A 5,000-nucleotide genomic window follows, 5' to 3' on the forward strand; every position below is an offset into this window, starting at 1 on the left:
AGCTTTGCAACCATACTTCCCCCGGAACCCAAAAGCTTTGGTTTCCCGGAGGCTGCCCGCCGAGTCATCGGAGGAACTGCGGCGGATCGCTGGCTGGCATCGTTTATGGTTAGAACTAGGGCGGTATCTGATCGCCTTCGAACCTCTAACTTTCGTTCTTGATTAATGAAAACATACTTGGCAAATGCTTTCGCTTCTGTTCGTCTTGCGACGATCCAAGAATTTCACCTCTAACGTCGCAATACGAATGCCCCCGCCTGTCCCTATTAATCATTACCTCGGGTTCCGAAAACCAACAAAATAGAACCGAGGTCCTATTCCATTATTCCATGCACACAGTATTCAGGCGGGCTTGCCTGCTTTAAGCACTCTAATTTGTTCAAAGTAAACGTGCCGGCCCACCGAGACACTCACTCAAGAGCACCCTGGTAGGATTGCAACGGGGTCCGCCTCGGGACGCACGAGCACGCACGAGGCGCGTCGCACGCCTTCAGCTCGCCCCACCGGCAGGACGTCCCACGATACATGCCAGTTAAACACCGACGGGCGGTGAACCAACAGCGTGGGACACAAATCCAACTACGAGCTTTTTAACCGCAACAACTTTAATATACGCTATTGGAGCTGGAATTACCGCGGCTGCTGGCACCAGACTTGCCCTCCAATAGATACTCGTTAAAGGATTTAAAGTGTACTCATTCCGATTACGGGGCCTCGGATGAGTCCCGTATCGTTATTTTTCGTCACTACCTCCCCGTGCCGGGAGTGGGTAATTTGCGCGCCTGCTGCCTTCCTTGGATGTGGTAGCCGTTTCTCAGGCTCCCTCTCCGGAATCGAACCCTGATTCCCCGTTACCCGTTACAACCATGGTAGGCGCAGAACCTACCATCGACAGTTGATAAGGCAGACATTTGAAAGATGCGTCGCCGGTACGAGGACCGTGCGATCAGCCCAAAGTTATTCAGAGTCACCAAGGCAAACGGACCGGACGAGCCGACCGATTGGTTTTGATCTAATAAAAGCGTCCCTTCCATCTCTGGTCGGGACTCTGTTTGCATGTATTAGCTCTAGAATTACCACAGTTATCCAAGTAACGTGGGTACGATCTAAGGAACCATAACTGATTTAATGAGCCATTCGCGGTTTCACCTTAATGCGGCTTGTACTGAGACATGCATGGCTTAATCTTTGAGACAAGCATATGACTACTGGCAGGATCAACCAGGGAGCTGCGTCAACTAGAGCTGAGCAGCCGGCCGCCCGGGAGTGTGTCCCGGGGGCCCGCGCGAACACGCAAGCGTCCGCTCAATTATTCTGCAAACAGGAGGAGGCTGAGCTCCCCTGCACAATACACCTCGAAACCCTCTCAGGTCCCGGCGGCGCGCAGCGCCGTCCTAAGTACTTGGTCGGGTTCGAGAGAGGCGCAATCGCCCGGAGTTTGGCGAGTAGACGCTTTAGGTGCGACCACCCGTGCTCCCAACTGAGCTTGCCGCTGCCGACAGAGGCCCGGGAGCGTGCTGTCGTGGCATTGCCGGCGGGAGACAACACGCGCCACCTACGGTGGCCGGCAGCTCCAACGCCAGCGCCACAGAAGGACAAAAGCCCCACTTGGGTGCCGAAGCGAACTCTCCCAGCACAGCGCACGCGCCAACACGTCCGCACAGCTGCGATACAATCCACCTGCGAGAACCGCAGAGGCGACCGAGCAGCAGACGGCGTCGCGGCGCCGAGCGCCGGGCGGCGGCGCATCCTCAGCGCACACAGTCCTCAATCGGACCAGCACACTGCAGATGTCCACCGCGCTTCGCACCGGGCCCGCGAGGACCTACTTTGGCCGCACGGCGCCGCGTGCAGGGTGCGCCGGCGCGCAGCTGCGCCGCCTGCCGCCTCCGTCGGCCGGCGCGCCTGCCACTGGCCGCCCCCACCAGCCGGCTGTAGCGCGTGCGCCCACGCACCGCGCGGCCAGCACGCCGGAAGGCCCCCCCTCACCGGCCGGGGACGGTCCCACCCAGCCACCGCCGCGTATCGCTTCACACCCACATGCCATTCACGTTCGTGGGCATGGTGGGTATCGCTGAAACAACCGGTTGGTAGCTCAACCGATCGTCGCCATCACTGATTCACCTCTAGCGAGAACAACCGCACCACAACGGTTTACCAGTTCTTCATTTGCGTAACGTCACCAGCAAACGTAGACGTCCATCGCCATTTGCAAATTCAACGATTGTTGCATGCCTGTGTCAGGTGTCACGACACACTATGTCTGCCCACATACACGCAACAACATGTGCACGCTTCGCGAACACGTGGAAGGTGGCCCCCGTACGTATGCGATGTCCATTGCGCGAACGACTGTCAACCGGCCTCTGTCGCATGTCGCAGATGTGGAACGCAGTGCACCATGCTATCACGGTGTGTGAGAAGAGACGACTACATCTGACAACACGCGCCACTACATCAACAGACGGCTCATGCTGATCGCCATCCACGGCATACCATACTGCAATCCAGCTCTTATAGGGAGACGACACGTAGCTGAGTGCACAATATTTGGACCGTATGGTTCGCCGTTGTTGGCGCAGTCGTGGTACGGTCACACATGTACCACGATGTATCATTCAGTACATGAGGACCAATGTGCGGTACAGTGTGTGATTTGGACGTACAACATCAGCGGACAGTTGCCACAAGCCGTACCACAACGTAGGCTGTGCTTCGCCATGCGAATGCCAATGAACAACTGCGAAGGGCATTGAGCATGTACGTCCTGCCGCCATCCGCATTACAGTGTATAGCTGCAAGGTGTTTAACATGAAGCGATACTCTGGGGACCGGGCAGTGCGAGTAGCAAACTATATTGCGGGGGTTGCAGTTAGGCAACACTACACTAATTTAACGCGTCGTATGACAATTACAGAGCAGGTTAAGGCCCAACGTGTGTTGGGTTAAGGCCCAACGTGTGTTGGGTTAAGGCCCAACGTGTGTTGGGTTAAGGCCCAACGTGTGTTGGGTTAAGGCCCAACGTGTGTTGGGTTAAGGCCCAACGTGTGTTGGGTTAAGGCCCAACGTGTGTTGGGTTAAGGCCCAACGTGTGTTGGGTTAAGGCCCAACGTGTGTTGGGTTAAGGCCCAACGTGTGTTGGGTTAAGGCCCAACGTGTGTTGGGTTAAGGCCCAACGTGTGTTGGGTTAAGGCCCAACGTGTGTTGGGTTAAGGCCCAACGTGTGTTGGGTTAAGGCCCAACGTGTGTTGGGTTAAGGCCCAACGTGTGTTGGGTTAAGGCCCAACGTGTGTTGGGTTAAGGCCCAACGTGTGTTGGGTTAAGGCCCAACGTGTGTTGGGTTAAGGCCCAACGTGTGTTGGGTTAAGGCCCAACGTGTGTTGGGTTAAGGCGCAACATAGGTTAGGTTAAGGCGCAACATAGGTTAGGTTAAGGCGCAACATAGGTTAGGTTACGGCGCAACATAGGTTAGGTTAAGGCGCAACATAGGTTAGGTTAAGGCGCAACATAGGTTAGGTTACGGCGCAACATAGGTTAGGTTAAGGCGCAACATAGGTTAGGTTAAGGCGCAACATAGGTTAGGTTAAGGCGCAACATAGGTTAGGTTAAGGCGCAACATAGGTTAGGTTAAGGCGCAACATAGGTTAGGTTAAGGCGCAACATAGGTTAGGTTAAGGCGCAACATAGGTTAGGTTAAGGCGCAACATAGGTTAGGTTAAGGCGCAACATAGGTTAGGTTACGGCGCAACATAGGTTAGGTTAAGGCGCAACATAGGTTAGGTTAAGGCGCAACATAGGTTAGGTTAAGGCGCAACATAGGTTAGGTTATGGCGCAACATAGGTTAGGTTACGGCGCAACATAGGTTAGGTTACGGCGCAACATAGGTTAGGTTAAGGCGCAACATAGGTTAGGTTAAGGCGCAACATAGGTTAGGTTAAGGCGCAACATAGGTTAGGTTAAGGCGCAACATAGGTTAGGTTAAGGCGCAACATAGGTTAGGTTAAGGCGCAACATAGGTTAGGTTAAGGCGCAACATAGGTTAGGTTAAGGCGCAACATGGGTTAGGTTAAGGCGCAACATGGGTTAGGTTAAGGCGCAACATGGGTTAGGTTAAGGCGCAACATGGGTTAGGTTAAGGCGCAACATGGGTTAGGTTAAGGCGCAACATGGGTTAGGTTAAGGCGCAACATGGGTTAGGTTAAGGCGCAACATGGGTTAGGTTAAGGCGCAACATGGGTTAGGTTAAGGCGCAACATGGGTTAGGTTAAGGCGCAACATGGGTTAGGTTAAGGCGCAACATGGGTTAGGTTAAGGTACAATATGGGTTAGGTTAAGGTACAATATGGGTTAGGTTAAGGTACAATATGGGTTAGGTTAAGGTACAATATGGGTTAGGTTAAGGTACAATATGGGTTAGGTTAAGGTACAATATGGGTTAGGTTAAGGTACAATATGGGTTAGGTTAAGGTACAATATGGGTTAGGTTAAGGTACAATATGGGTTAGGTTAAGGTACAATATGGGTTAGGTTAAGGTACAATACGGGTTAGGTTAAGGTACAATACGGGTTAGGTTAAGGTACAATACGGGTTAGGTTAAGGTACAATACGGGTTAGGTTAAGGTACAATACGGGTTAGGTTAAGGCACTTGGGGGGGGGGGGGGGCCCGGTTTGTTGATTGTGATTATCGTAAGTAAATGACTGCGGCATCATCTGATTTGCCACGTCAGGGTGCACCTTTGGCTCATAACAGGCGGCGCTCTGATTCCATGCTTGTGGCAGACCTGTGTCTTTCATTCCTGCCATTGTTTGTGTGGTGTGACAGGAGGCAGTATTGTGATGTTGGGTGCACCCCTGTCTGGGACATGTGTGGGTGTTGGTGGCTTAGCTGAGCAATGGTGGTTGTCGGAAGGGTGGGATATTCTGTTTTCCGAGTGGACCTCCCGGTCTGGTTATGATAGTGTGGATTGTCTAATGTGGCAGAGAGGATGCACTGGGTG

General features: G+C 53.3%; 1 non-coding gene across 1 annotated transcript in view; it reads right to left on the reverse strand.

Moving 5' to 3' along the window:
* The window catches only part of LOC124581844, a 1,910-nt gene extending 682 nt beyond the window's left edge, over positions 1-1,228 (reverse strand). The window contains exon 1 of the ribosomal RNA XR_006973515.1: positions 1-1,228. This exon is cut by the window's left edge and continues 682 nt beyond it. This is a non-coding gene — a ribosomal RNA (small subunit ribosomal RNA).
* Positions 1,229-5,000: the final 3,772 nt, after the last annotated feature.

The sequence above is a fragment of the Schistocerca americana genome, unplaced genomic scaffold (genome assembly GCF_021461395.2).
Source record: "Schistocerca americana isolate TAMUIC-IGC-003095 unplaced genomic scaffold, iqSchAmer2.1 HiC_scaffold_376, whole genome shotgun sequence".
Lineage (NCBI taxonomy): Eukaryota > Metazoa > Arthropoda > Insecta > Orthoptera > Acrididae > Schistocerca > Schistocerca americana.